Consider the following 17398-nt stretch of genomic DNA (forward strand, 5'->3'; position numbering starts at 1 on the left):
GAAGAAATAAGACGACCAGCAAATACATCAAAGATGGTAAAAGTGATTCCATCTTTGTGTCTCCTCCCATTGTTTCCCCAGTCTGTCTAGTTCCCATATTCCCAGGACACCGCTGGACAACAAGTGGGTATTCCAAGACTGAGAGACAGCCAGAGTTGGCAAAAGATCAGACATTCTTAAGTAGAAGTAAAAATACTATTGTTCCAGTGAAAGTTAAAGTACTGATTCAACTTCATTACTCAGCTAAAGCAAAAAAGTACAGGCTCGAAGTGCTTACAGAGAAAAGCATACAACAGAATACAACAGAATGCTGTTCGCGGCAGTAACACACACTTGGAGGAGAGGCTCCAGCCGTCCATTCCAGCCCTATCCCTAACATTAACTCTAACCATAACTTTAACCTTGACCCTATCAGGTCTTGTTTTACAAAGCGATTCATGATTAGAACAATAAACACATTTACACATACCGATGATTTGTCACATAGCATCGTTACCTGTTGGGATGAGAACGTGTTGTTTCCAGAACACCACAAATTGGGGTGTCTGTAGCTCAGGTAGAGCAGGAAACCTACTAATCAGAAAGTTGCTGGTTCAATCCCCGCCTGCTCCAGCCTGCATGCCAAATATCCTTGGGCAAGACGCTAACCCCAAGTTGCTCTCCGATGCATCCATCGGGAGGATGAATGCGTATTAATGTTAGATAGAAAGCACTTACAGAGAAAAAGCATAGAAAAAAGTGAGTGCATGAATGAGGCAAGTTGTAGAGAGTAGAAACGTTTTATACAAGAACCAGTTCATTTACCGTTATATTTTAGTTTCATTTTCAGTTCTGTACTTTTTACATGTAATATTGATTCATTAGATTGACTACATGTATTAGACCTAACTTGCTGACAGCAAATTTAAACAACCGTAATAATTTATTTTCAGCGTCTGAAATATTTATTTAGTTTGTTTTTTGTTTTCTTTTTGGCTCCTGATATTAGTCAACTACTATTTGTCAATGTTGAACTAATAATGAATCTAAGAAAAGCTATTTGTCACGGTTGGCCAGCGTCAACCGTGGGGATGTGAGGAAGGAGGAGCCAGGCACGGAGCTCTGAATGCAAGCAGTGCGTTTATTTACAGTGAATGGAAAATAACAATAAATCCGCAGTGCGTTCCCGACTCCCGTGAAATGTCCTCTTCCCAGTGCTAGTGTTCCTTGTCTCCGCTCCTCAGTGTCTGAGCACCCCGTGCTCGCTGCCCTCTCGTCTCCACGCTTCTCCTGGGGAGATAACAAACAGGCAGCCGTAAGACACATACAATGCGGCAGACTATCCGTACTGACTGGCCGAGAGACTAACGTGAAGTCACGCAATGATCCAGCGTCGTAAAATTAATGAAATATTCAGTTGCAGAAAATTCCATAATTTGTCTTTTTTGGGGGGTTGGAATATGTTCAAAAGCTAGATTTCTGCATTCTGTCACACACACAGCTACATAAATGGCTCTAAGTGCATTCATGTGTTGAATAAACAAAGATTACACGTTAATGTTTTGTTAGTACCCTTATTTCATTGTGTTACATTTTACCCCAGGATATGTTACAACTAACCCAGACTATGGGGTTAATTGTAACATTTCACTCTTTGTGTTTGAGACCATACCATGCAATGGGTAATTGTGCTGCAGAGAAAATAGCTGCACTATTTAATAGCAGAGACATGTAAATACTTTGCATTACATTTTGAATCCACTACCTTAAAAGAGCTCCAATTTACAGACAGAAATGTCAAAAATGTTACAACTATCCCCGGTCTCCCTACTTCCACTTTTGTTCATTTTAACCAGCATGTTTTGTGTTTTTTGTCTGAAGGCGGCATGTATGAGATAACCTGATGCCAGGTTAATAAACTGCTATCAGTGGAAACGAGGAATCCGCGGTGGAATATGTAATCAATAGTTGCCAGAGTGACACTGCTTCTTTCATAAGAAATATCCAAACTTTTATACAGCTGTCTAAATGGCCAGGTGGATTTTTTTTTTTTTTTTTGTTGATACTTCAGTATGTTTATGAGGGCATTTTGAAAACACGCCACCACAATGATCCCAAACAGATCCTGGAAATGACAGTTCAGGGGGCGGATCGGGTCCGCAGTCGCTTCCGCTTTGATAATCACAGTTCCCACGATCACACCGCCTCCACCCGAGTCAGAAGAAATCTTTTTTTCATCTTTTTAATTCATGATTCTTTTTTTCTTTTTTTTTTAATGGATCACATGGACTTTATTAATCATCATCTGCTGTCTGATAGCCTCACTGCAATTTAGGCCTCGTCCACATCCACACTGCTTTGGGTGGGTCTAAACTTTGTGATCACAGAATCATTGTTTTTAATACGCGCGTGTAAGAAATCGATGCAAATCTATCAACGTTATGTGTGCTGTGAACCCCGAAGACGAACGCGGTCAGTATCCATGATTGCTTTGATAAAGAGAGAGTGGGTGAGCTGGGCTGACTTAACAGCGGAAAGAGAGAGAGAGCTGCGCAGTAAATTCCTTCCTTTAAATAAAAGACATTTTCAGCTCTAACCACAGTCTGGTCTATTGTTCAATTAGTGTTTTTTTTTTTTTTTACACTTTCACTTTCTATTTACTGTGTTCGGTGACGTCATCCTCACTCTCTATAGCCAGAAATTGAGGCAATATTCCTGTTGGAATATAATATGTTGATAACCAAAAGGGAAACTTAAGAACATGCTAGACAGTCTGGATTGCATCAATTGGCTCAACAATTTCCCGAAAACACATCTGCTTTGTTTGCAGCTGTTTTTGTTTGTTTGATACATTTTGTTCATTTTTGCTCACTTTTGTATTTTTTCACGTCGTTAGAAGGCCTTTGGATATTCATGTACCCCTGATTTGGACTGAGTAACTGTTTGGACCTGAATGTGATGAGAAGAGTGAAGAAGATGCCTTCTTCTTCCATTATCACCGCTGTGTTTCTGCTCTGCTGCTTAGCCAACGGATCCACAGGTATATATACAATTCAATGAATCTCATTATTAATTCCTCAGGCTTTATTAAAGGAAAAGTTCATTTTAACTTTTCAACTAAATTGTTCTTTAAGATGCCACTTATGATTGGCCAGATGTTCTATGTGATTTAGTGATCGTGCAGTTTTATTTCTATATTTCTCTGCTTCTTTATGAGGCTCTCAGTGGAAATGTGCTTTACCATCAAAAAACCTAGAATGTAGCAATAATTGCTGAACTAAAGTATCTCTGCTGTCACCGAAGCTTTGCAAAATCCTCTTGGAGGATTGCCTTTTCACATCTCTGATGCAGCGTGATGGCTTTGCCCTTGCTGTTCTTAGGCTCACCACATCCAGCCATGGTTTCTGATTGGCCCGGACAGTGACAGTCCTGGTCTCTGTGACATCACTGATGCACTTTGAAATGTAGGCAATGACAGTTTGTCTGTGAAGGTTCTCAGTCGTCAGGGTAATCGTAGTCTAAGGAGATTGGAAAGAAAATTTTCTTCAAGTTTCTTGAAGACGTTTCACCTCATATGAGAAGCTCCTTCAGTTCTAAGACCAATTGGTGGAGAGTCCCAGATTTAAGCCCTTTGGGGGAGACCCTCAAGAGGGTCATGGACCCCCTATTGATCTCCTACCTAATCACATGATCCAAGGTGTGAAAACAGGTGTAGGTGACAGCCAAGGTTTCGGGTGAGCTCATTGTGAAACCTGGCCCCACCCTATCATGTGATTTCCTGAGGTCAGATGGCCCGGGTTGTGAATGGGTGTTAAGGCGCCTGGGAAGGGATCTCAAAACTGGATTATAGATGGCAGACAGTTATTGTTGTAAACCACCGCCTCTGTTCAAAGATGGTCGCTCGCAGTGGACATAAATGTCTTCTCTGTCCAAAATGTGAACATTGGCATGCTCGAAAGAGTGACTTTTGACCTTTAGATGCAGATGGACTGCAGAGTCTTGTCCCGTGGAGGTGGCTCTTCTATGTTGATCCAGCTTGTTGTCTAGGGAGAGCACGTTGGACAGTGCGATGGGGGGAAATAGCGGATTTGTGTGAATTAGCTGCTAGCCTACTCCGGATGCCTCCACACTTACCGGTCTTCTTCCTCTTGCACCGCCTGACACGTTCCATCTGTGTGCGAGATCTAGTAGCAGGGCTCGCTGAATGGCAAATGGCCTGTATTTGTATAGCGCTTTTACTAGTACCTAAGGACCCCAAAGCGCTTTAGACAACCAGTCATCCACACATTCACACACTGGTGATGGCAGCTACATTGTAGCCACAGCCACCCTGGGGCGCACTGACATGTAGGTGCCTCCGAAGCAGTCCGCAGTCCCTCAGTGTAATTCATAGCTCTTCCGTGATTGATAAAGTCAGTTTGCTTTTCTTGATTTTGAGAAGGAGCTCACGACTGTGTGGGCCTTGTGTCACAAGAAAAAGAGCAAAACAAAGACACTGTTTTGTTGGGACAGAGAGCAGCCGCCCTGTGTGTCCATGTCGGGATAAGATGGTGAAAGATGAACCCTTAGGCCCCCTCCTCGATTCAGAGATGGTCTTTCCCTTTTCACGTAAATGGCCTCCTTGACGCCGCGCTCAAACCAGTGTTCCTCCCTGTCCAGGATGTTACATCCTCATCACTGAAAGAGTGTCCACTGGCCTGTAGGTGTAAATAGACTGCAGAGTCCTGGCCTGACGAGGTGGCTCTTCTGTGTTGTGCCTTCCTCTTTGCCAGAGGTTGTTTGGTTTCTCCTCCTGGCACTCAACAGCGTACACTATGTTACTCTGTTTGTGTCGGGGGACCTGATCCTTGGGTGGACCAATTTTTGGTGCAGCGTGTTTTGGGATTTGAAACCCACAAAGATTCAGTGTTTAGAAAAAATGCGTCTCGACTGTTCCGACACTCCTGACACATACGGGATCACTACGAGTCTTCGCTTAGGCAGCGGTCGTCCTTCTCTCCTGGATTGCCTGGAGCTTTCTGGTTGGGGAAACCTACAGTGAGCTGAGACCAGTGTTGGGCAAGTTACTTTTTTGAAGTAGTAACTGAGCTACATGATTCTAAAAGTAATTAATTACTTGAAAAGTAACTATTGCGTTACTTAAAAAAACAAAACAACGTTTAACCCTCTGGGGTCCAGGGTATAATTGGCCATTTTTAACTACTTTTGATTTTCCCTCCACGTTTCACCTATAAAAACAGTTTATTTGCCTTGTTTGGTATCGTTCTTTTCAGCACAACCTCACGTGTCTGAATCTACAGTTATGTTTTCATTTTGACATACTGTATTAACACAATTGATCTAAAATAAGACAAAACATAAAATCAGAGTAGAAAAAGTTATATTTTTTTTACTGTAACAACCACAAACATGTTTAATGAATCATTTTCATAACTTTAAATGCAAATATAAATTGTCAATTTTAAAATCTTATGCACAAGTTTTGCAAACAACAAAGTTATTTGCATCCATTTACCTTTTACCCTTTTTTAAATAACCATTTCAAAATATTTATAGAACAATCAGCTGTTCTGCATTCAATAAGATGCCACACAAATTATTTGTGCCACTCCAAAAAAATAATTTCTGTCCACTATAAAGGAGAACATCACAGCCTGATACCTGCAGGTCTGACAGCAGCAGGTGTATCACTCCTGTTTCTACCTGGAGACAGCAGTCGCCTCATTGTTCTGACACACAAAACTATCCACAACACCACACACTAACTACACACTCCAAACATGCTAAACGTCAAAAATCTCTCAGTATAAACTGGTATATATCGCCTTGTTGCTTTGTCTTGAAGTGGTCATGTGATTGGCTTACCACGACTACTTTATTCTTCCTCAGTCAAACAGCAGCACTCATGTGATTGTTTTGCCCCCTGAGCTCCAGGTGTTGGGCTAGACAGTGATCGTGATTACCGTCTGCGGGAGCGCACAGCTGCTTAAAGCTGTAGAGTCCAGATTACTTACTTACAGCTACTTCCGTGCAACTGATATAAACTGCGGTAAGCTGAACACAGCTTCAACCATCTGTTTGTTGAAAAATAGAAACGAACCGCGTTTCCTTGTTAGTAACTGTAACGGCGTTACGACGATAGGAATAGTAATTAGTTAGATTACTTGTTATTGGAAGTAAGTAATGCCGTAAGTATCATCACTGGCTGAGACTGAAGAAGTCACTTGGATGAGTGACGAAACATTTCTCCCAAACAAAATGCTACGTCCACATGAACAGAATCAACTTTTTGGCATTACCTGGATGATTGAGCATGCATGTTTTTGCACTTTTGTTTCTTCTTGACACCAGGTTTTCATTCACCTTTTAAACATAAAAAAAAAAAAACACCAAGAAGTAAAAAATAATAATTTCCTTCAAATTTGATGACTAGCATGACTATTCTTAATTTGTCATGAAATTCCTCTTTATTTCTTTGTCTTTCAGGCTCTCAGGGTGATTGTGTGTACGCTGCAACAGGATCAAGCTTAACTGTGCCACTTAGATATGAGTTGAAGGAATCAGATAACCTGAAATGGATCAAGGACACAAGTGTAGTCTTTTAATCGCAGACAGAAACAGGTGACCATAGGGAAAAATGATGATGTTGATTCAACTGGATCACTAAAGCTGACACAACTCACCAAAGACAAGTCAGGACGATACAAACCAGAGGTTTACACAGAGGGAATAAATGTGGGGGGGAAACTTACCGAGTGTGCATTTGTGTGTATTAAGTAAGTAACAACATATTATACATACATTTTTCTGGTTATGTAAATATGCAAATATATTTCATAACAAGTGTGTTGATGGATCAGAAGCTGTTTAATTTTTACATTTTGTCAACAGAAAATGTTTGATATTAATATAAAGTCACTGTTCAGTTTGGTTTTGCAAGTTTTATTTATTTATTTTTATTAATACATCATTAGCAGAAGTTCATATAATGTTATTTATTACATTTTGTTACCTCAGACCGTGTGCAGAAGCCCAGCGTGACGATGACGTGTACAGACTCTGACTCAGTCAGCTTTACTTGCAATGCTGGTCAGGTGAGGACAACTATGAGTTTGTTTCATTTACATTTCAGGTTTCAGGTCAGAATATTTTTCAAAGAGTTGAACCAATAATTGTAAGTTTGGAGACAAAGTTTTCGTTATTTCAGCCTCGCTGAGCTGCTGTGAGCAGCTGTTCTGTTTTATATGAGGAGGTTATAAAATAGTCCAAGTTTAGACATCTTGATCCAAAAATGAAATGACCAAAAATGTATGAAAAGATTATTATATTTCTAATTTTGGTGAGGTTGAACTTTTTATGTTAGACTTAAAATCTGAACCTTCCACTAAATCCACTAATTGTCTGTTTGTCTACAGAGTGAAAATAATTTTCAGATCAAATGGTTTATGGGTGATAAACCTGTGGCAGAAAAAGAGACTGGCAAGGAGCTGACAAGGCCAGCCGAAGACGTGCTAAATGCTCGTTTCTCTTGCAATGTTTCTAACCCCGTCAGCTCTGAGATCAGTCAGCCTGTTCAACAAGAATGCTATAAGCCCTGTGAGTAGTCAAGTCAGTGACACTGGGTTGTGCAAGTATGATGTGATATCATGTCACCTGTCACTCATCTCCAAATAAATACATTTCTGCTCCTGTTGTTTTATTCTGCAGCTGATCACAGTGGCATCTGGATCGCTGTGGGTATGTTTCACATCTTATATGAAATGTGGAGGAATTAAACTTCACACAATGAACTCATCATTTGTCTATTTCTAGTCCCACTTAAACATGTCAAACACGATTTGCTGTTATTCTTCACCATCAGGCATTTGTATTTGTTTGGTGGTAATCCTTGTTGTCGTCATTTGCTGTGTCCAGTCCAGACGGAAAAAGCGGATTAAAAAAATCCGTAAGATTTCTTTTCAAAAATGTCGTCTCCTTTTTATTTTGTTGCTGGGTTGTTTTGGCTGGTGTTTGGTGGCAGGGCGTATACTTCACTGAAAGCTCAATAACTTTCCTTCCTTGAGTATTGAGACAATAAGTTCATTTTTCTTTAGGTTTAGCCATTGTAATGAATTTCACAGTGCAGTATTGACATTAGGATTAAACAAACCAGGCTGAGCATGTGATGCTGGATTAGGCTACAGATGACACACAAATTATTGTGTCAAAGAAGGAAATTAGGTTTTTAATGTTTTGAGCAGTTTATCTTTTACTACATGGTCAGAAATCATCACGTGTTGCTGAAATGACCTTTTTTGTGACTGGGCGGTCTGTGGTCTGGATTTGATTTCCTTTTTATTTTTTATTTATTTTTAAACTGAGTGACACCTCCAAGATGTGTTGAGCTTTTAGATTTCGTTGATTGCAAAGCAGATGAAGTTTGATTCTAGCTCATCTTTGTTTAGCTGACAACACCACATCAAAGCCAGGGTCTTAGTATGAGCAGGTTTTGCGAGAAATGATGAGAGATGATTGTGATGTGAAGACACAGGATGTCTTTTGTCCTGTTTTCCTCCTCTCACCCTAACCGGTGGCGGCTGATGGCTCCTCCTCCCTGAGCTGGTGGTTTCTTCCTTAAAGGGAGTTTTTCCTTCTCACTGTCACTAAAGCTCTTACTCATAGGGGGTCATATGATTGTTGGGGTTTTCTGTTTCTTTGGATTACTGTAGGGTCTTGACAATATAAAGTGTCTCGCATCAACTATTGTTATGATTTGGCGCAGTATTGACACAACTGAACTGAGCTGATTCTCCCTCTGACCTGTCGTCTATGCTTATTTTAACAGAGGAGGAGGAGCTTCGTTTACAGATCACTCAGGAACAGCAGCAGCAGCTGTAGTGAGCTGGCCTGCAACACTCAAATAACTCATCTAAACGCCATCGTGACCAGCAGCATCCCAGAACCTCTGAGTGAGACAACAGGAAAAAATACAATCATTATCCAGCCTCAGTGCTGAGATGAAACGGTGTGTTTAGGACCCCTCGTTTGTGTACACTGACTGTATAAACTGGGTTAAATGTGCACACAATAATGGAGCAGGTCAATGAACCCATATAGACGATCAGTCTAAACAAGTGCTAATCAGTATTTGATCAACATTGATGGACTCATTTTTATTAAAGACTCATGTGTTACAGTATTTTTAAAAGATGTGGAAAAACTAGATTATTCCTGGAATACTGTCGTCTACTTGTCTGTGTGGAAAAGCTTGTTCTTGTAAAAATGTGATGACACTTATATTTTGACTTTTTTAACATTTTTTCTACTTTTTGGTTTTTTAAACTGTTACCTTTAAACAGTTGTGATTTAGCATAGCATAGCATGGCCATCTCTGTAGTCCTCTTGCTTGTGAACTCTGGGATTTGTATTACAACCAAAGTATCTCAAAGCCATGGCATTCCTTTACTGTTTCTGTTTTAAACTGCTTGAAAGGGACTGACTTGTATTTTCAGACCTATGAATTCTCCCATAAACATCTGTTTGAAATGTTTTGTGTTCCTCTTCTGTTTGACAAAAAGTTCTGCTTCTATTTTTTTAATCAGTAATACTCTAATGTGAATAATAAGCTTGGCCTTCCTTATGAACGCATCAACAGTTCATGTCCTCGGATAGTTTTCTGCATTTTGTAGAGTGTATTTGCTCCGACGTGTAGAAAAGGTGTATTATTATAAATGGATATATTTTTGCGATTTGTCCTGCTGAAGTATTTCTTCAGCTTTCCAAGGATTTACCCATGAACTCCTGCAGCTAGATGGACATAAAGGTATATTTTGCTGTCTGATCACATGGTTGTATAACATATTGACACTGGTCTCTCTTCTGCCCTTGGATTCTGTTATTCGTGCCTTCTGTTGATCTTTACTGATAAAATAAACTATTTTACTCTTTTTCTCTCGCCTCACAGTTCATTATTTCAAAACCACTACCAGGTGAAGAAAAGAGAAACAGTATTTTCCACTGAGAGAGCAGCAGCGCCCTCTGCAGTTTGTGTGTTGAAGTGAAAAAGCTTACAGGACTCCAAGTAATGACGAGGACCAACCCTGCTTAGCTTCCGGGATCAGGCGTGTTCAGGGTGGTATGGCCATAAATGAGAGGACAGTGCAGAAACTACCTTTTTATACGTGCTGTGATGACACACACATGCTTATATTCTTATGTTCTATATATAAGTGAAAGTCTCCAAAAGACAAAAATGTTGGACCTACAAATCGTCCTAACACACTGTGTGCTCTCTGTCAATTTAACACTGCTGAAATAAACTAAATTGTTCTTATGGTGATGTTAATGCGGGAAAAGCAACTTTGCAGCTCAAATTTGAAGCTGCAGCTAATAAAGAAGGTTTGCATGTTTTCGTTGTAACATATGCAGTTTAGCACAATAATATATTTAATGCATCATCAGCAATTCTTCATATAATATAATATTAATGTATAAACATTATATAGATATAATCCGATCTCAGATTATGTGCAGAACTCTGTAGTGATGAAGAATTGCACAGGAAAGTCAGAAGCCACATTTAGCCCTTTGCACACATACTGGTTGATGGTGTACTTGTACATAAACCACAACACTGGGCACTGATGTGTCCATACCCTGCCACCCACTGGTCGTTTAATGTTACTGTAGATGTATGACGTGTGTCATTGTAATTATTGTTATTTAACCCTGTCATGCATGAATTATAACCTCAATTAGGATATTTTTTCTTAAATCCCTGTAGAACTGCAATCACATAAGTTAGCGCAATAATTTTTTTTTGCATATCAAACCGGAGGACTTGTACTTACATCTTATGCCATCAGTTTGTCCTAGGTCATGGTTTCCTTCCACACATATCTTTGCAAAAATTGCATAAAAAGCACTTACATCTTTTTATAGTTGCAGTTCAAGCAATATTTAAAAAAGACCTGTCAGCAGCTTTGGGCTGTAATTAAAAAACAACAACAGAGAACATTTGAACATTTTCTGCATAGACGTCCAAACAGGAGTACTTACACATTTCAGTGACAACATGATGCAGAGTTTGAGCTCTGACTCAGGTTCAGCTTATCTCAATAACCCATTAATCTTGCTTCATTGGACACCCCGAATCTCCTGAAATTAATAATACATACCTTATTTGCCACACGACACTCACAGAAGTGTTTCTCACTTATTTGAAATAAAATACACATTTAATTTTACAAAATAATGACGGGATATTAATTTTCTTATGCAATTTAATTTAATTTACTTTCTTCTGACAGTGAAAGAAAAAACGAAAAGGACCCTGTAGCGGCAACAACAAAAATCAGTTTGTATTATCAGATTTTAAGAAGAAGTCATTTTGGAAAAACATACATTTATATTTTATGTCTAAATTATTAATAATCACCCAAATTAGGACAGTTCTTGCTTACCTCTTCAACATCTCCGACTATATAATCACAGATTTTATTTATATATATTATTTGCTGAAGCAAGTCTTTGTTCTAAGTGTCACATTTGCTTTGTTCTTTATCTATGAGAGCAGACGAGGCCTCTCCTCTTCAAAACCATACCTGCACACTCACAGTATATTTGTTTTCTTTGCAATGTCATGATGATTATCATGATCTCAAAAAGTTCCAGTCAATCTAAAAGTAGTCAGCTTCTAAAGTAGTCGACATTATTGAGAAGATTGTGAAATATCAGCTGATTGTCAATGATTTATCAAATTAAAACACGATATAACATCTCCATGGAGATTTTGAAAATTCTCACAAAGATATTTGTACATGCAGAAAATGTGTTTACATGCTGTGTACTAACTCAAGCTATGCTATGTGGACACCTTTGCAAAGCAGCGTTGCTCATGAACACAGAAATTAAATGTTAGTGTCTGACACTTTTTATCTGCATCGTGATTTCTTGGCAGCTACTTTGGAAATTTGTAAGAGGTCTGTAGATGGAACAAAGTTTAGGTACAGCCCTGAATTTAGTATAAATAACACAATGTCCTTCAAATTTTATAAATTGACATACAATCGTTCAGAGCCTTTCTAACATGGCTAATCTCTTTCTCCATCTTTCTGTTTCAAAGGCTCTCAGGATGATTGTGTGTACGCTGCAACAGGCTCAAACTTCACTGTGTCACTTAAATATAAGTTAAAGGAATCGGAGAGCCTGAGATGGTTCAAGGACGCAAGGATAATCTTTCATCGCAGACAGAAAAAGTTGATCAGAGGGAAAAATGATGATGCTGATTCAACTGAGCAAAGACGAGTCAGGACGATACAGACCAGAAGTTCACAGCACAGAGGGAATAAATGTGGGGGGAAATTTACCGAGTGTGCATTTGTGTGTATCAGGTAAGTAACAACACATTATACATACATTCATTCTGGTAATACAAATGTACTTTATAGTAAATGTTCTGTCTGTTTCTATGTTAGTCACACATTTAACCCACAGAAAACTGCTGGTTTATTAATGTACTAAAGTTACTGTCTAGTTTTGCAATACAGCATTATTATTTTTTTTAATGTATTATGAAGATTACCTCTTATAATGTTGATATGATCACATTTTCTTTTCTCAGACTGTGTGCAGACGCCCACTGTGATGATGACGTGTACAGGCAATAAGACAAATGTCAGTTTTACTTGTGTTTGTCAGGTGAGGACAATATTTCATGTTTTATTGATATTTCATATAGAGAGTTCCTCAAATAACTGACTCATAATTAAGCTGCTGAAAACTCTGTGGACAAAGGTCTTCACTTCTCCACTGAAACCAAGCATGAGTTGAACTGTGTTGACTGTACGATGCTGCTAAAACAGCAAGATTTGGGTTTGTATGTATTTATTATTTTATTATATAAATTGGAAAATAATCCAGAGTGTAAGAAAAGATTAACTGCTGCTTTGAGCAATTATTCTCTTTTCTTGTTAAGGTCACGATTAGTCGATCATGTTTTCAAAAGATTAATTCTGCAGTTATTAATGTTTTCACTCATTTTTGTTAATTTTTTAATGTTGAGTTTGTTGCCTAAAGTCTCCTCCAAATAAAAACTCATACATATTTATATTTTTTCAACAAAAAAAAAGCCCTGAGAAATTGTTTGCTGAACCTTGCACTGGAAAAAAAATTTCTCACACACATGTGCACACATACATCCACAGATACACAAAATCTATGGATAACAGAACACTCAAACCCTTCTATTACAGGACTTTTATTTTTTACTGGATTTTTGATGTTATTCTTGAAGTCTAAACTTTCAACTAATCCAGAAATTATATTTTCGTGCACAGAATGAGAACAACTTTACGATCAAATGGTTTATGGATGATAAAAAGTTGGCAGAAAAAGAGATGATGCTGACGAGAGTAGCCAAAGATGTGCTAAATGCTCGCTTCTCTTGCAAATGTCTAACCCCGTCGAGGGTCACTATACTTGTTGTTATGCTTAAATTACTTATATTTGTAGTACATGAAACACATTTAAAACTTTTTTTGAATAATTGCAGATAATTCAAATGCATTTTGTGTTAGGATCTCTTAACAAAATCTCTTAAGTTATGGACATAGAATTTAAATCTGCTCTTTAAAGAAAAAATGCAAATGCAAGCAGCACGTATTCATTTAAAATGATCTCATTTAACTTCATTTGAACCTTTTTTTAAATTTACTTTTTTTTTTTTTTAAAGTTCATTAAAAAGTTTGCTTGGGTGTATTTGATCTGTAAATAAGAGTGGAGTCAGAATAAAGTATTTTCATTTAATATTTTAATTTGTTTAACTAATTAAACATTACATTAAGAGAAGGGGACTCTTCTGTCTGTCCTTATTTTAACAGATTTGAGGGAGCTTTATTTGCAGTGGACTGATGAAGAACAGGAAAAGCCTCGTTATTATGAGCATCGCTACCAGCAGCAGCCAGCTGTCAACACCAACAAAGAGGCTGAAAACAGCAGCGTCCCACAACCTGGCACCTGGGCACACTGTGATCTGAAGAGAGACAACAGAAAATAACATTATCATCACCGTCTGGCCTTAATGATGAAGTCATGTGATCTGTGCAGGATGCCTATAATATGTTATAATTAACCCTCCTGTTATGTTGGTTTCCAGGAACACCAATTATGCTCCTGGGTTAATTTTAACCTGGGCAAATTTACTCATCCAGAAGTGTCAGAAACACTGGCATTGATTATTTTACAATTTTCTTTTATAATTTTGATTTTTTTCGTTTTCTGTAGTGATGCAGATGACATGTGACATCTCTTCTGTTCTGGGTCAGTCTGACCCGCAACATAACAGGAGGGTTAATTTAAAATCCAAAGGACTGAGAAGCACTTAGAACTCGGTAGGAGTTTTGTATCATGGGCAGGGTTCTTCCTGGCTTGGCATGAACATATGAATAATAAGTAAAGTGAAAATTACGGAAAAAGCGGTTCTGGTAGCTAAACGTCCAGACTGTCCTGTAATTATAAAAATATAATTTGTGTTAATTATAAGAAAGTGTCTTTTTTTGCTTTTCTTTATTAAAAAAAACAAACAGAAAAACAGAAACTTTTCTGTCATTTCTTACTTCATTACTTTAGTGTAGCATGAATGGAAAATTTGTGAAACATATGAAAATTCAGTTAAAAGTCCAAAATTTATTCCCTCCTTCACAATTTCCAAACCTATCCAGCGCAGTGGGGCCAGATTGGAGTCTTTTGTTGGCCGATTATAGCCGCGGGCCTTACGTTTGATATCCCTGGTTTAGAGAATTTAATGAACATATCTATCAGATTTGACAACAAGGCTGCCAGACTCAGGCCAAGTTAGAGTCTTTAAACCCTTTATTCAGTTTCTCCGGCAGGAATCAAACACTGGTAGGAGACACCCAAGTCACATGACCACTACTAATTGAGGCTTTGGCGTATTTTGCGCCAGTTTGGACACTTGACTGCTGCTACCTGGACTGAAACAAACCTCATGACACGTCAAAGTCCCAAAACCTTTAAAGTCCTCAGCAGCAGCAGCAAGCAGATTGTAGGCTGTGAAGTCAGTGAAACTCACAGTACAGTGATGGACGATGCGCTTTTAATCCACAACTTTCAATATTGGCAGAAAAAAGAGGAACAAGGCTGGTGAGAACTTTGAAAAAAAATCATACAAAAAGCAGCAAAAATCTCATTTTTGATTAAAACCTTTAGACAATCGAGACCTTGTTACTCTACTTCCCCTTATTCGTCTTATAATTTTTTATAAGCAGAATTAGCTACAATCATCTATTCACAAGTCCAATCATGTGACTTTTTATTCACTTACTTCTGTTTTTGGGCGGATCGGTTTCATGATCACAGTTCCCAGGATCAAACCGCCTCCTCCCTGATTCAGAAGACACCTTCTGATTGGTATGTAGATTCACGTTTATCATCATCTTTTTACTTTATGATTCTTTTATGGATCACATGGACTTTATTAATCATCATCTGCTGTCTGATAGCCTCACTGCAACTTGGGCCTCGTCCACATCCACACTGCTTTGGGTGGGTCTAAACTTTGTGATCACAGAATCATTGTTTTTAATACGCGCGTGTAAGAAAGCGATGCAAATCTATCAACGTTATGTGTGCTGTGAACCCCGAAGACGAACGCGGTCAGTATCCATGATTGCTGTGATAAAGAGGAGCTAAAGAGAGAGTGGTGAGCTGGGCTGACTTATAACAGCGGAAAGAGAGAGAGAGCGAAAGATTCCTCTATTTTAAATAATAAATAAATTATATTAAATACAAGAGACATTTTCAGCTCTAACCACAGTCTGGTCTATTGTTCTTTGTTTTTTTACTTTCACTTTCTGTTTGCTGCGTTTGGTGACGTCATCCTCACTCTGCATAGCCAGAAATTGAGGCAATATTCCTGTTGGAATATATTTTATTGATAACCAAAAGGGAAACTTAAGAATATGCTAGACAGTCTGGATTGCATCAGGTGGCTGGACATTTGCCAGCTTTCTGCTTTGTTTGCAGCTGTTTTTGTTTGTGTTTCATGTTTTTTGTTCATTTGTTTTTGTTCTGTTGTATTTTTTCACGTCATTAGAAGGCCTATTATGTGGGATGGATATTCATGTATCCCTGATTTGGACTGAGTAACTGTTTGGACCTGAATGTGATGAGAAGAGTGAAGAAGATGCCTTCTTCTTCCATTATCACCGCTGTGTTTCTGCTCTGCTGCTTAGCCAACGGCTCCACAGGTACATATACAATTTAATGAATCTCATTATTAATTCCTCAGGCTTTATTAAAGGAAAAAGTTCATTTTAACTTTTCAAATCGTTCTTTAAGATGCCACTTGTGATTGGCCAGATGTTCTATGTGATTTAGTGATCGTGCAGTTTTATTTCTATATTTCTTTTTTTCTTTTTGAGGCTCTCGGTGGAAATGCATTTTACCATCAGAAAAACCTTGAATTTAGCTATAATTCCTGAACTAAAACATCCAAAAAGTTTTTACTGGTCCTTTACTGGGGGTAAAACTCCACGAAAATGTTGTAATTTACAGTCAATTTAAAGGCTGATTTTGATATTTTTTGGTAGTGGCGCTGAAATGGGAGCGGCAAATGAACTCAAGGAGTTGGAATGATACATGAAAATGAAGATTTCCTTATTCTCCATGAAAATATTAACATTGTGCCTCATAACAAGATGACAGATGTATCTGCTAATGTCCTTTGATTTCCTTCACAGAAAATGAAATTGTTAAAGTTGTTCAGCAACTGAAAATTCCAAAAGGTTGATTCTGTTCATCTGGACGTAGCGTTTTCAGTGGGAGAAACGTTTCATCACTCATCCAAGTTACTTCTTCAGTCTCAGATTTGTTATGACTGAGAGGACCAGGCTGTGTGTGTGGACTCAAGTGCAGACACAAAGGAAGGCAAACTGATGTGAATACACTGCTTTATTTACAGTGATACTTTAATTACAATCCATCTTGCCAGCGCCCTGAAATTTTGCTAGCAGTTTTTACCAGAAGTCCCAACCGATTCTTATTCTTCACCGTCAGGTTACCAAACCAGGCAGCGATACAAAAAGACATCACAGATTCGATAAAACATCTATATAACAAAGACAACATCTGAGATGAGACATTAAAAGATCTCATTTTCCTTAAAAAGAACAGTCTTTGTTGAACTTTTTTAGTAGTGGCATCAGCATGAGATTCAAAACACAGTTTATGGTCAAGTACCACACCTAGATATTTATAACTCTCAACGATCCCAATATCGGCAGTTTTAATGATAGTGGGTGATGAGCTATAAGAGGACTTCCTAAAATCAATAATCATGTTTTTAGTTTTTGACGCATTAAGTGAAAGGAAGGACTCATCACACCAATTCACAAAATCATCTACAACCTGTCCATGGCCT

At 38.3% G+C, this 17398-nt stretch overlaps 2 long non-coding RNA genes and 1 pseudogene across 2 annotated transcripts; 2 read left to right on the plus strand and 1 right to left on the minus strand.

Moving 5' to 3' along the window:
- Positions 1 to 1102: 1102 nt before the first annotated feature.
- On the minus strand, positions 1103 to 1467 carry LOC120732053. Its single transcript, XR_005695506.1, has 2 exons — positions 1349 to 1467; positions 1103 to 1269 (listed from the first exon to the last, which is right to left on the minus strand). It is a non-coding gene; the product is annotated as an uncharacterized LOC120732053 (long non-coding RNA).
- Positions 1468 to 1801: 334 nt separating this feature from the next.
- Positions 1802 to 9913, plus strand: LOC120732054 (annotated as a pseudogene).
- Positions 9914 to 14917: 5004 nt separating this feature from the next.
- Positions 14918 to 17089, plus strand: LOC120732055. Its single transcript, XR_005695507.1, has 3 exons — positions 14918 to 15387; positions 15480 to 15522; positions 16073 to 17089. It is a non-coding gene; the product is annotated as an uncharacterized LOC120732055 (long non-coding RNA).
- The last annotated feature ends 309 nt before the right edge of the window (positions 17090 to 17398 follow it).

The sequence above is a fragment of the Simochromis diagramma genome, unplaced genomic scaffold (genome assembly GCF_900408965.1).
Source record: "Simochromis diagramma unplaced genomic scaffold, fSimDia1.1 OVJJ01000745.1, whole genome shotgun sequence".
Taxonomy (NCBI): Eukaryota; Metazoa; Chordata; class Actinopteri; order Cichliformes; family Cichlidae; genus Simochromis; species Simochromis diagramma.